The sequence below is a fragment of the Equus przewalskii genome, chromosome X (assembly GCF_037783145.1).
Source record: "Equus przewalskii isolate Varuska chromosome X, EquPr2, whole genome shotgun sequence".
In the NCBI taxonomy this organism is placed as follows: Eukaryota; Metazoa; Chordata; class Mammalia; order Perissodactyla; family Equidae; genus Equus; species Equus przewalskii.
The window spans coordinates 62,005,366-62,020,971 of NC_091863.1; positions in this window are offsets into that span (position 1 = coordinate 62,005,366).

Below are 15,606 nucleotides of genomic sequence, written 5' to 3' on the forward strand. Positions count from 1 at the left end.
TTTCTCCATTCCTCTTTTTCTAATTTCTTTGGAGTTGATCAAATATTTTTAGTATTCCATTTTTAATGTCTTTATTGGCTTTTTAGGTATATCCATTTGTGTTATTTTTTTTGTTTGTTCCTTTAGGGATTACAGGGTGCATCCTTACCTTACCACAGTCTATATAAAGTTAACATTATACCAATTTATGTAAACTGAAGAAATTTATAACAATTTACCTCCATTCAACTCCATATCCTTTATGCAATTATTGCCATACATTTTGTAGTCAATTATCTTTCAAAGAAATCACAAGACAAAGCACACATAGTATTTCATATTTATTCACATATTTATTATTTCTGGTGTTTCTTCACCTTATCCTGCAAATATAATTTTCTGGTCTCATTTTCCTTGAACCTGAGAACTTGCTATAATATATCATGTAGTATAGGTCTGTTGGCTCTTAATTCTCTCAGTTTTCACTTATCTGAAAATGCCTCTATTTTATCCTCATTATAGGAAAATATTTTTGCTTGATATAGAATTCATAGTTAAGAACTGTTTTTTCTTTCAATACTCTAAAATATTGTTCTATCATATTCTGGCAAGAAATCAACTGTTAATTGTATCATTGTTTCTTTCCATATAATGTGTCTTCTCCCTTTAGCTGCTTTGAAGATTTATCTCTATCTTAGATGTACAGCAATTTGGTCATCATAGATATAGGAGTGGTTCTCTCTGTTTTTATTCCTCTTGGGATTTATTGAACTTCTTAAATCAGTATTTTAATTTTTTTCACCCAATATTGGAAAATTTGTCATTATTTTAAAAATATTTATTTCTCTCTTATGTCCTTTTGAGACTCAAATTACATGTATTTTTAACCACTTGGATATTTTCACTGCTGGTCACTGAAACACAGTTTATTATATTTTTCCCTCCTCTCTATATCAGTTCTTCAAGTTAGATAATGCTATTGATCTGCCTTTAAACTGAACAGCTTTTCTTCTGTCGTTCTCAACCTGTTATTAAGTCCACCCACTAAATTTTTATTTCACATATTATATTTTCAGTTCTAGAATTTTGTAATACTTTTGATTTCTCTGTTGCAGTTCTCCCTTTGTTCACTCATTATGAGCATGTTTTCCTTTAATTTCTTAAATTTATTTATAATATCTTCTTTAAAGTTCTTGTCTGAAAATTCCAATGTCAAAATCATCTCAGGGCTTGTTTCTGTTGATTGCTATTTTCCTTCATTATTGGTCACATATTTGTATTTCTGTTCATCTCTAGTAATTGTTTTAAAATTGTTATGCTGGATACTGTGGATTAACTATTTGAGAGATTCTAGATAGTGTCTTTTTAACTTTTGAGTGTGTTGAGTTTTGTTCCGGCAGTAGGAAAATTAGCAATGGATCTTTCTGGTGTATAAGGTTAAATATTTTCTTTCTTGGACATGAACTTAGTCCATGGTGGGGCCCTTATTCTAGGGTATGGCTTTTACTCCTAAGGCGTAGATTTTCTGAAGTTTCAGCTGAAGCCTGAGATGCTAAGAGAGGTCTCTCTATTCTGGCTTGACTAGAGCTCCAATGTCCCCAGTAGTTCGTGATCTCTCATACCTTCACTTACTCTCAGCCCTGCAGCAGGTGATCACTGCTAAGCAAGGTGCATGGACATCCCAGCATTCAGCCAAGAACCTATGGTGAGTCTTCACCAAGGCTTCTGGCAACCCCTCTACATAGCTTCCTCTTCTCTGGTACCCTGTTCCACAAATTTCAGTTGCTTCTCAGGTGAGAATTCCAATCTCCACATCATTCTCAACTCAGTGAGGCCATAGTTCTGCTGGAGGTCCACCCCCATTCTCTGTGCAAGAAAGTGCTCCAGACAGAGATAGAGCAGTCATGAGCCTCACCCCACCCTGCTCCCTCTGCTATGGCTCTATACTGCCTGTTGCTCAATACCTTAAAACAGTTGCCTCACAGCTTTTACCAGTTTTATAGTTGTTAATGCCAGGAGGGAGTGTTTGGTACCAGTTACTATATCCTAGCTAGAGGAAAGGTTTATTCCTTTCTTTATGCAAAAGATCAAGTGAATATATACCAGCACACATGCTTCTTAAAGCTAGTGTTATCAGTGATTACATACTACAAAGTCAGTAGCCAACCAACCTGATCCCTGCTTCACACTATGAGTTATTTATGAAGCACAATGGGTGTATGCGGAACTTCACAAAGCCTGAGTGAGGTCAAGATGCCTATTCCTTGGTGCTTATGAATTGATGTCAGACAAGTCAGAAAGAGTAGGTGGCAAGACTGGATAAGATTTCAAGGGTTTCAGTCTGGAGTGATGTATAAATGATAGCCCCTCTTGTTGATTCAGAGAACTTCTCAAAAAGGGAAATGGGAGCAGATTCTAAGGAAGGAAATGCAAATACTGAAAAGTCAAGAGTGACTTCTGAACCCGCGAATAGCTGCTTCCTTTGTTCAGTTTATTGCCTTCCTCTTTTCAAGTTAAAAGAGACGAAGTAATGAAACATAAATAATTTAATAAACATCTATTAGGAATTCAGTTCTCTGTAAATTCTGGAAGATCAATAGTATGGAATGTGTGTGGGGAAAGGGCAAGGGCAGGATCCATTGCTATGTTTTAGAGAAATGAAAGAAGTGGCTCCTTTCTTTAGTTTTGAGATAGACTTTTTCAGTCAGCAGATTTTTTTTAACTTAAAACCTAACATGACAGGTAGGTTAAATATCCACGTTTCCTTTTGGAGAAAATAAAATAGAATATACAATAATCAAGTGCCAGGTAGTATGATATTGAGTCAAAAAGTAATAGAATGTTGAGGATAAATGAATTAATGGATATAAGGATGACTGAGGAAGGTTTTTGGAGTAGATGGAGTGGTGTGGGATCTTTAAGAATATTGATGATTTGCGGGGCTGGCCCCGTGGCCGAGTGGTTGAGTTCGCGCGCTCTGCTGCAGGCGGCCCAGTGTTTCGTCGGTTCGAGTCCTGGGCGCGGACATGGCACTGCTCATCAGACCACGCTGAGGCAGCGTCCCACATGCCACAACTAGAAGAACCCACAACGAAGAATACACAACTATGTACCGGGGGGCTTTGGGGAGAAAAAGGAAAAAATAAAATCTTTAAAAAAAAAAAAGAATATTGATGATTTGGGTAAAAATAAAAGCAGGAAGGCATTCCTATTAATTACATTTTAAAAGGAAACATAATTATGAATATGTTTGTTTTCACCAATGGACAAAAGGACAACTTGTAGGTATACAAGCTCGTTGAATTACTGACTATTTTGTAACATGTTTTATTTGTGCTCCACCAATGGTGCAAAACAGTATATGCTTAAACTATGAATAAAAAGGTTTTAACCCATATCTTTACCAATGAAATGTCCAAGTGTTCTAATAACAAATGAAGTAAGGACCTGAAAATAAGCTGGCCTGTTGTGTTCAGGTTGAACTCTTTAAAGTTGCAGCCTTTTACCCAAAGGTGTATTGATCTAGGCCCAGTATGTCATAGAAATACCAAATATATGACATCATTTCACAGTGGAAATATTGCCCATTTCAAATGAATTGAATGGTTGAACCTCACTGTCCATCATGCATAAGATCCATTAACAGCAATTATACACCTATCATTGATTTGCTAATAGGAATATATTACAATAATCATTATACAAATTAGAAGGACTTGATGAAATGGAGTTAATCCCTAAAGAAATGAGGTGGAAAACTGAATATAAATATCACACCAGATCCTTTGCCCATGCAGCTATATCCTGAATCTTGAATCATGGAAAGAACGTCTCTAGGAAACAACATCAACCAATAAACATTAGGGATGCAGGATTTGAACGTCTCTAACTTATGCTACAATGTTATAATTTTACAGGAGACAGATGTTTCTAATATTCTAGCAATTATTTCACTCTCTGCCTTCTTGCCTTGGAGGGCATAGGATGAAAGCTAGAGATCTTAGTGGTCACTTTCTATTCTTGTTCTTAATATAGAAGGAAAGCTCATCCAAAGATAAAAGCCTGTGGGTTGCATTCAGATGAAATCAGTGTGCACAGTTATGCAGGGCTGGCCAATTAAAGCAAGAGTAGATTATTTATCCCCACTGCTTAATGTATGGGATAAATGCCTTCTAAAGAATGGCATTCAGTGATAACGATGACACTCTACATAGGGAGTGTCTTAAAATATTACTAAAATTACTTCATTGGATATAAACTCAGCTAGATACAGAGATGCACATATCAAAGAATTGATCTTTTTCCATTTAAATTTCTACAAGATAAATTAACACTAAATGGAGTTCTGGAATATTTTGCACCACAGCAAAATGCATAAATAAGGAGGAAATTAAGAGCTATGATGTTAGAAAAGCAGGTTTTAGGGGGTAGCTTTGTCATTTCTCCTGAAAATGCAGGGCCTCAATTCCATACAGGAAATCAGATGCTCTCCAGGGGAATACAATTGATCTATGGGAGCCTACCTCAAGCTCAGTCCCATGCAAGGAATAGGTAGAGGAATGGGCTCCAATTGGCTCTCCCATCCAAAAGAAACCTACTTAAAACGTTCTTCCAGAACCTGTTACAAAGACCTAGCTGGACTTCCTGCACATATTCTCTTTACCAGCCCAATCATCCAGAGAAAAACACAAGCTGTCTTATCTTTTAAATGTAACCATAGTAGCTTGTGATACTGAAAATAATGGTAATAATTTTGTGCTGTTCAAATCAAAGAGATAAATGAATTTGAGTGAGATGATCTATATTTGAGTCCTAATCTTCTGTTAAGTTCAATATAACATTGGGGAAATCTATTAATATCTCTGGGCCTCAGGTTATTAACTTGCAAGATGAGGATAATAACATTTGCCCTGTGCACTTCAAAAGATTTTTGTAAGTATCAAGGGAGAGAAAAAACATGTGAAATGAAATATTGAAGACATTGAAAGAATAATAGGAGAATCTATACATATATGTGTAAATATAAATAGAGCATAGTGGCTCACAGTATGGGTTCTGGAGTCAGTTTGCCTTGGTTCAAATCCCAGCTCTAGCACCTAATAGCCATGGGGCAGTGGGCACCTTGCTTTGCTCTGGCTTTTTCACTTGAGTCATGGTAATAATAGTGAGATTTACATATTAGGCTGTTGCAAGTCTTTAAATAAGATATTCTAACCTCTCTCAGAGCTAGGGTTTAATCAATGTTAACCAGTCATTGCCATTGTCAGCTCATATTGTCTTCTATTTAATTTAAAAAAGAAAAAATATATAGCTCCTTTGAATTGTTAAGGTTTCAGAGTAAATCATACCCCTTAATACGTGCCAATGATATTTCAGAATTCATCATTCAGATCCTAGGAAAAGTACACATCTTCATATTTGATAAGAAATGATATTCCTGAGCTCAGCTGTCAAACACAACTTGAACACAATAACAGATCAAATAAAAATGTCATATGTCAACCTACAAAAACAGAAATCTGTTTAAGTGGCAAAGTATTTATTGAGATCAAAGAATTACAATTTGGGGAGCCCAAATTCAGGTAGAAAGCCAAATCGTGTCCTAATTACAGGAAAGGGGCTCAGGTTTTTAATGGGAAAAAGGGAGGATGAAGTGAGTTGTATTAAAGAAGAGTTAATTGGTGCTAGATGAGGTAAGGCTAGGTTTGCACTTCATAGATTGGCTTGAGATTTGATCATCAGACAAAAGGCTAGACTTGTGCTTCATGGATTGGTTGAGATTCATTCATCAACAAAGTCCAGTTTCCTCAGTCCCTACAAGCAGGATATTCTTGTCCTTACTAATTTCTTGGAATGTTGGCAGTTTGGTCCAATTTGGAAGATAAAGAAAACAAGAACTGCAAGGCAATTCTTCTGAAATAGCTTTTCTGGCTCTATTTTGATATGGATGAACTCATGTCATCTTTTACATTTCGATCAAGATCTTTCTCCAAAAGTATCACTGATCAAACAATGGAAAGCAATGTTGGTCGGCTACTGGAAAGCATTGCTGATCTGCCATCAATTCATCTCTCATCACCAGGAAGGCTCATTCCCAGTATGTCATGTCCATTGTGAGAGGGAAAGTGGTTTCCTTAGGAGCCTTTAGGCTACATTTGAGCTACAAGAGCACCAGAGCAGAGGAAGGCTCAATTGTCAAGTTCTTTTAAGGGTAAAAGTCTTCTGCAATTCCTTGAAGTTTCTCACGTGAAGTTTTATAAGCCTTAGTAATCATTTCAAGGCACTCAGTGACCATTATCTGAGTGTTGTTTTTAGAACATCAAGCTATGCAGAGGAGATAGAGTTTTATGACAATGAGTATTCCTATAATAGCAAATAAAATGCTGAGTCCAAATCGAAAAATAGACCTGAACCAGGAGGCAATGGTTGAGGGCAGCCAGCTAAAGAGATCGAAGAACCACAGGATGTCAGTGGGCACTGCATTTAACCATTTGGGTTGTGCCTGAATTCTATCTAGTTCTGTCTCTACTTTGCCAGAAGTGTTTACCCAAGTAAAATAAAAGGTATTTACAACAATTACAAATGCTTACAAATGCTCTCTCTTAAATATATGGAGGTTTAATTGGTTAGGCAAGAAGTTCTAGACACTTACCACAAGGAATTAGGGGAGGAATTGCAGACATCGGCAATTAAATGTGTTAAAAGATTCTCTAGATCCATGTACAGGTTGATACTTCTGATGACAAACTCAACAGTCAGAAGATGTCTCTGTTTTGTAATGGATAGGGAGATGTGGAGGGAGAAAATAAGGCAAGAAGCAATGTCAGTAAAAGGTGCATAGGCCTTCTCTGGCCATCTTGGGAAAGCTATCTGCTTCATACGTCAGCTGCTTCTCTTCCTAGTCGATTTGATTTAGAGGTCTTCAGCATTTGTACAGGACTGGATGTCAAATGGAACCTTCTTTAGCTGTGAGATGTATCTCCAAAGCTAAATGCCTTCTAGTTCTGCAGCAGTGTCAGTGATTATGAGAACTTGTTAAGGTCTTTTCCAATGGGGATTGAGGGCTGTCTTCCTCTGATGATGCTTCCAGAATATCCAATCACCAGGCTCTAGACTGTGATCAACAGGATTCTTTAAATTGGAATCCAAGAAAGATTCTTTAAGCTGTTGATGATAGGCTTGAGTATAAGACATTAGAGACTTACAGAATCTGGTCATACCAACGTAAGACTAGAGTCTAGTATCTACAAAGGTATAAACATGATTTTTCACTCCACAATTACCCTCAATTCTTTTCCAAAGGTGATCTCAGTAACTAATTTCTTTATATTAAAAACTTGGCCTGATTAAATGAAAGTAAGAATACTCCCTGAGAGTTTCTGAATTCTGGAAGGATCAGATACGGAGAAAAAGTAAATATTTCGTCTTTGTTCACAAAGATATATCTTATAAATTGTTGATTTCTTAGGGGAGAAGATTTCTTTAAATCTGGGAAAACAAAACATTAGAGCACCCTCCTCAGTTCATGTAGTCCCATGTAGTATTTGTTCTTGATCTTTTCTTAGTAGTTTTATGAAGCCATCAGTTTTTCTATTAGAGTTCTGTAATTTCTTACTCAGTTCAGTTTTATGATCTGAAAGTTTATCAGAAACCTGTATTCTAGAGTAACTGTCAGAATTCTTTTCATGAATCTCTCTGAAGATGAAACATATTTACAAAAGCATCAGAGTAGAACAATAACTGTCTGTAAACAACAAGAGCTAAAGTGGCATGGTTAAAGATCTGAATAAAATGTAATTGACAAGGAAATTTGATTACTTCTGTGACATATAGCATTTTAAGATAATGAGTAGAATTATACATTAAACCAGCACATATCAGATTTACAGGAATTTCATATATTTTTTAGAATATTTACATTGATAACATATGCATACAAGAATATCTATAAAGGGGACTTAACATCACTTATTTGACAATGTTTCCCATGCAGTTTAACATGCCAAATATACCCAATTAGTTAATATTTCCCTTTTTATAAGTAGAGAGAATAAATTCTTTGAGGAGTCCCAGGGATCCACTGAAAATTCTCAAAGTTACTTTCATGTCAAAAAAAGACTATTTTGAATTTGAATTTTGAGAAATTTGCCAAAAATATCAAAAGTTTTTATAAGACTTGATCAAATAGGATCATAGGTCATTGTGAAACAATGCTTAGTTATCTATTTAACAAAAGTGACAACAGAAGATGTTAAAGTCAAACATATAGAGTTAAACAGTTAAAAAAATTACCTTAGCTCTCATAATAGAGAGGCCCCAGCTTTCTGAACATAGGAAATTATTTTAACAAAGCATAGAATTTCTGCCTTTTAGGTAGACTTAGTCAAAGATAAAAAAAAAACTTTCATATTCTCTTTATCGAAAGTAGACTAAAAGCCCAAGAAAACTGACTTTTTAAGAGATGAAAACAAATTCTCATTTTTTACAAGCTTATTTTTTATATTAAAACTCATTTATTTAATTAAATTCATTTCAGTCTTCGCCAGCTTGACCATGCACAAAACTCTTTTCTCAGGGTTTGTCTTCCACAAAGTTTTTATAGCTTCCTTTTTACATTCAGAATTTGTCCCATGCCTAACCTCCTTGCTAGACCCTCCTTAGGACAAAAATTACTTTCTTCTTCCTTCGCAAATAATGTAACTCTGTTCCTCACATCTTCCTTTACCAAAAACATCTTACTTTCCTTGTATACAGAGATGTTTTCCTTATTAATTTTTATAAACTTTAATCACATATATTAACTGGAATTCTTAATCCTTAGAAGCCTTAATTTTTAGTGAAAAATAAGAAGCAAGCAATTATGAACTGTCTTTTACATTAGAATTTTGTGGATTGACAGACAAAATTTTTTAGAAATGTGCTTTCTCATAGAAAATTTCTCAGCATGGCACAAAACATATTTATTAATAAATTCAAATATTTTTAACTTTTTCTGTAATAAGAAACCAAAAGTAGATAAAACTATTTTTAGTGATTAATGTCTAATATTTCATCTTATTTGGAAATGATCTAGATACTCAATACATTTCTATCATTTAACTTAATTTACCAAAACTCTGAAATTTCAAGTCACCAAAATGTTTTGAAGTTATTTTTAAGTTCATATACCATAACACATAATTATTGTTAAAAAGATCACCTAAAAACCTTTAGTCTTACTTATGTCTGTTTAATTTACTTGTCCCCAATACTTATGTTCAGATTACATACAAAAACTTCATGAGAAATTAGACAAAGTCAACCATCGACTGTTTGCTGCCAAATTTTGTAACAGGGATAACATGAATTTGTCTGACTTTTACTAAACCAAGGTAGAACAAAAGTTTCATATTTAGTGTTGATCACTCTAAAGACAAAAAAATTAAATTAGCTTTGATAACAAATATTTTCCTAGATCATGTGATCCTGAAATACATTTGTGTTAATTGTTAATTTCTATTATATTTATACATAATTTATATAAACACTTACTTTAAGCCAATTAAATAGAGCTCTTTAATAAACTAGATTTGATAATACCATCCAGAGGTAGAAAAATATCACATATTTATAACATACATCTATATAGACACACATACACAAAGACTCCATAGTTATTGTTTTAACATTTCTGCCATGAATCAGGTACAGTAATACGAAGATCACTAGTTATGAAAGAATAGTTGGATCCAAATTGTTTCTCTGGCAGATCGAATGAATTAAAGTTACCTACTTAGGTGGCTAAAACTTTTTTTTCTACTGTTATTTGTGGAGAAGACACTTAAGATGCTAGATGTTAGGCAAGGGAACTTCTATAGTTTTTTGCCTCTTTTTTCCTTTCTTTTCCTTCAGTCTTAGGAATTGGTGATGGTCTAGATAACAGTTCTTGGACTGGTTACAAGATTTTCGAGGTAAATATGGGAGATTTTTGAGATTGGTGAAAGGGAATAAGTGGAATCTGAACTGCATCTAGAGTTGCATTTCCAGTTTTGCAAAGATTTTTGCTGCATAAAATTATAAGGGAAATTGTTTACTTCAGCTGTCTTGCTATTTGGATTCATAATAAGTGGAAATATTAAATAATATTAAGAATGAAGTCCCTATCTCTGTGTGCTAATATAATATATAATGCAACATATTTATATTAAAAATAGAATATGATATATAATGTTTAACTTCAAAGGGTGTTTATAGTGTGTTAAATGCCATTTCATGTGATTTAATCGTTTATTAAATCGTTCAATTTAACAACAACACTGTGAGTTTGGTATTTTTATTAAATTCATTTTAAAGATAAGAAAACTAAGAGGAGCAAGAGATAATAGTTTCCCAAGACATATACTTCATAAGCGGCGTGGCAAAATTTGAACCCAGGCAATTTGACTTAAAAACCCACACTTTCACTTACCACTTAAAGCTGGGTTCTACAGGGAGGTAAGAAAAAAAGCAAGAAAAGAATTCTCTAGCTTTTGGCACAGAAAATGGGGCAAAGCACGTTTGTGGAACTAATCTGCATGGACAGGGGACTTTTTAAAATATCGTGTAGTTATCTGACAATGAAAAGTAATGAAGCAATGACACATACTACAACTTGGATGAACCTTGAAAACATTGCACTACGTGAAATAAGCCAGATACAAATGGCCATGTAGTGTATGATTCCATTTATTTTGAAATGTCCAGAATAGGTAAATCCATAGAAGCAGAGAGCAGATTAGTGGTTCCCAGGGGTTGGGGAGAAAGGATGGAGAGTGACTAATGATGGGTGCAGTTTTTGGGTGGAGGTGATGAAAATATTCTAAAATTGATTGTGATGATAGTTACACTGCTCTCTGAATATACTGAGGAACATTGAATTGTACACTTTGCTCATATATTTTTTGGTGATCCCACGAGTATCCATTTAGTAAATTCCTTAGCCAGAGTCTTCTACTACTTGCAACTGAGACCTTTGTCAAGTATAACTAATAATATTTCTAATTACAAATATTTACCTGGGTACATTGCATGGACAGTCACTTAACCCTCACAAAACCACCATGAGGTAAGTGTTACGATCATGCCCATTTTACTGGTGGGGAAACTGAGGCACAGTGAAGAAAGTAATTTGAGATAAAGTAATTTGCATAAAATTATTAGCAATGAATAGTGAGGCTAGGATTTGAAACAGGTTGTCTGGATCTAAATCTGAGTTCTTTTTTTTAAAAATTCGGTTAATTGTATAATAGTAAATTATATTTCAATAAAGGTGTTAGCAAAACAAAACAAAGCAAAAACCACTGTGTGGTGGCCCCTGTCTACCCTTCACCTATCAACCACTCAAGATTTTGAATAGAAGGCGACAGAAGGCACTGTGATACCGGGTCCTCTGTGAGTCACATTTGCTCCAAGCACGGGTGATTTTGTGAAGTGGGAAGAGCAGAGGCCAATACTCTGGGGGCTGAGGTGACTAGAATCCAGGACTGCTGACCAGGAGGGGATAAGCGGTGCTGACTTAACTCATACTGTGTGCAGACACCATGTCAGCTCATCCATATACCGTCTCAACGAAGTGTCACAGCAGTTCTAGGTAGCCTCATTTCAAAATAAGGAAACTGAAGTTTAGAAAAGTTAGATGATTTATTTAAGATTTTTCAATCACTAAGTTTGGGAAACAGGACTCTAACCCAGGTTTATCTGAATTTAAAAAGTCGTGATCTGTAGACTGTGCTCTACTCCTTCCCCACATCCCTCCCTGACCCAGGGCAGGTCAGCTGTCCCGTGGAGACCTCAGACTTCTCATCTGTAAAACAGAGATGGACTAGATATTCTCCAAAGTGCTATGTGGTTCCAAATTACTGGTTTCTCTGGGCTTAAATCTGTCATTTTGTTCAACTCTATTGGGTTTCTGAAATGATCCTTTCATTAAATTGTTTATAATTTCATTATCTAGGAAATAAAGGAGTAAAGATGATGCTTCTGTTAATTGCCCACTTGCCAAGGATAATTCTCCAGAGAACTGCCTTTTTGTGTATGTGAGTGGTAGAGGTTAGTTTGCTCAGTTAAGTAATAATATTTAAGTCCCTCAAAGGCAAGACCTGAGGTGGGGATCAGAACCCAGAAAAAGAGGCTTGGAATAAAATATACTGAGAACAAGCCTGGCTATAGGATTCCAGAAGGAAATGCTGGTTCTGTCTGTTCTAGGATAAGTGCTTTAGTAAGTTAAAAATAGAGAAAGATGTTACAGGTCAACAATTGTCAGTGGAGTTTTCTATGAAGCACCCAGCTCAGAGCTGGATATTGTTTTACATGATGGTAGAATTTTACCATTACTGGAATCTGATTACCTCCCACATCTGAGAAAGCAAATGCCGCAGAAGGCTGTTGCCAAGAGTGTCTCATCTAACTAGCAGCCAAAGCAACAAGGTTGCTTCCTTCCACAAAACAACCTTCAAAGTGGGTTCATTTTCAAATCCTCACCTTTGTTACTGCTGTTTTCTCTGCATTGTCCAAACATATGTAGTTCATTGTTCCATCACCTAGCAGGGTACCTGGCACCCTCAAGCCACCCAAAACAGGCTTTGATGGTTGACTAAATAGTAAATGCCAAACAAATTCATTCTCTTTTTCTTCCCTTTCTCTTCCTAGACCAACTCCACACTGCCTTAAAAATGCACCTTGATTTTTCTATGAGGCTTTTCCAGAATAATCCCAACTCACAATCCTTCTTACTCTATATATTTATGAGTATCATAATATTTGTTCTATACACAAGTTCTGCTTTGCATTTCTTTTAGTTTTTCTCACGTATTGCATTAATTTGCTAGAGCTGCTGTAGCAGCACAAAGTACCACAAACTGTGTGCCTTGACCAATAGAAAGTTATTTTCTTAGTTATGGGGGCTGGAAGTCCAAGATCAAGGTGTCAGAAGGGTTTGTTCATTTTGAAGACTGTGAGGGAGAATCTGTTTCAGCCCTCTCCACTAGCTTCTGGTGGTTTCCGGCAATCTGGCATTCCTTGGCTTGTAGAAGCCTCACCCCATTTCTGTCTTCATCTTCACATGTTGTTCTCCCTGTGTGTGAGGTTTTGTCCAAATTTCCCCTTTTTATAAGGACACAATCATATTGGATTAAGGACCCAACCTGCTCCAATGTGACCTCATGATACCTAATTACATTTGTGATGACCCTATTTCCAAATACAGTCATGAGCCACATAACCACCTTTCAGCCAATGATGGACCGTATATACAATGGTGGTCCCATAAGATTAGTACCATATAGCCTAGATACATAGAAGGCTATACCATCTAGATTTGTGTAAGTACACTCTGCAATGTTTGCACAATGACAAAATTACCTAAGGATGCATTTTTTAGAATATATCCCTGTCATTAAGTGATGCGTGACTGTAAGGCCACATTCTGAAGTACTGGGGATTGCAACATATGAAATTTTGATGGACACCATTCAGCCTATAACAAATATGCTTATTATTAAATTAGTATATAAGCTCCTTAGCTACAAGTGCTGTGTCGCCTAATATTTTGCATCACTGCAGTGATGAATAAATTATTATTTTATCAACAAATGTGTGCTTGCAGAAGCCTCCTCCCTCTGCAACTGTGTTTTGTTTATCACCACATCCTCCTGCTATGTTTGCCAGCAAAAGTGCTTCCCTCTCTATTCCAGCTTTTATCAAAACAGTAATTTCTGAATTCAACTCTTATAGATTACTTTAATTTACAACTGGTAGGACCAACTCTCTACACAGATTCCCTTCCTATATTCAACAGTTTCGTCCTTGGCCTTTTAAGCGAAATAATTTTAACCATGTTCTTTTCTTCAAAACAGAGCAACTGGCAAATACTTATTTTTGACACCAGCAGGAAATTTAGAAATCTGTAATATAAATAGTGAGATGAGACTGAGAGTCTCCTTGCGAATTTTAGCACTTCAATGGGTCCTTGCTTCTTTAAACTCTTATGACATCTATTTCCATCTACATTCCTTCTGCATTGTATGTCGTTTATCTCAGATGTTTTCTGCTGACTTATGGCTTCTGACTGTCTTCCCTATGCTTGGCAGCATTGAGATACAAATATAGATATAACTGGAGAAACAGATATAGATACACTGATCTGAGTTGTGTGGGTATGCTATACGAAGAGCATGAAATGAATGGACAAAGGAATTTCTGGAATACCAAAGAACAGAAGCAGGAATAACATTGTCAAGTCACTCTTAATACTGGTCTAATCTGAACATGATGCTCTATCTAGTTCTGATGGTGCTTATCTTCCTTCCAGGGACTGGGCCCTCATCCCAAACCCCTGTTTGGTGTCTGGGGTTCTGCCATCAGTGGATAGTCATTCCACATCAGAAGACCACCTGCCTGAACTTCCAAGTGTGTCCACACTCAGATTCTGTTTCTGGGCTGTGGTACTTGCTGCCAGTCACCCTTGATTGTTGGTTCTTTGCCTGTACTTGACTAGATATCTTCCAGCCCATTAAAGATCATGCTTGTTAGAGAGCAAGGTTTTTTCAGTACCTGCCCCCTCTCCATCTCACCTCACCCTACACACCCCATCGTCCTGTCCTACCTTAGGGGACCCTTCCTACCCTTCCAGCCCCTGATCTCTTTCCACTGGTCCTAAGGCAAGTGTTTGCCCCTGTAGTGCTGCATCCTGAAGGATCACACTGTTTAAGTCTAGATGATTCTTATCACATAGCAAACCTGTAGCTTCATCTATCTCTGTAAGAAAAATGGAAATTACTCTGCTGGGGCAGTGCCATGTTCCTCCTTGGTGGGTGGAATAGGAAGATGGCTATCTTCAAGGATGTCCATTGACCTCATAGGACATGAATATACTCAAATATTCAAAACTCATAAATAAGCTACTGACAACCTTTCAGAGGTTGATAGTTGGGCAGTTCTAAGTGAAAATGACGTCCTTGTACCTTTAGGTTGTGATAAGTCAGTGATACATTATCTTGCATCAGTGACTGGTACCTGATCTAGAAGAAAGGGGACCAGGTGGTCATGGGTAAAGGTGATAGAGAAGTGAAAGGTACAGAAGGGATATAGTGGGTAGGAGTGTGATGTGGAAGGACAAGGAAGTACCAGGGGAGTAGGGGGAGCAGAGGCTTAATGTGTCACTCACCAGAGTCAAGGAGGCACACCAGATTCAGAAAGGTCACCGACATCCTTTGTCTTTGAAATCACTTATTACGCATCAACAGCCACTCATGTCCCCAGCCTCACCCTCTCCGGTAGGGGTGCACTGACTCACTAAGTCCATCCATCTCCTTGCCCTTCCCCACAGCAGATCTCCTTCATAAAGTGGGCTCCTGTTTTTTGGTGGAGGCAGGAGTCACCTTTGTCAAGGTCATGAGTGGCTCACGTAGAACTTTTTGGTCCCCTGTCTGGCCTGAACTTCCAGCACTGTAAGTTCAAAAGTTATAGAAACCAAGGCAAAGTAATTAATAAATGAAACTTGGGGAAATAGTTGTGAAATTTTATTATCTATAAATGTAAAACAAAACATGAATTTTTCGTCAGTTGACTTATTAACAGCAGCAATGGCAATACTTCTGGAACATAGAGAGC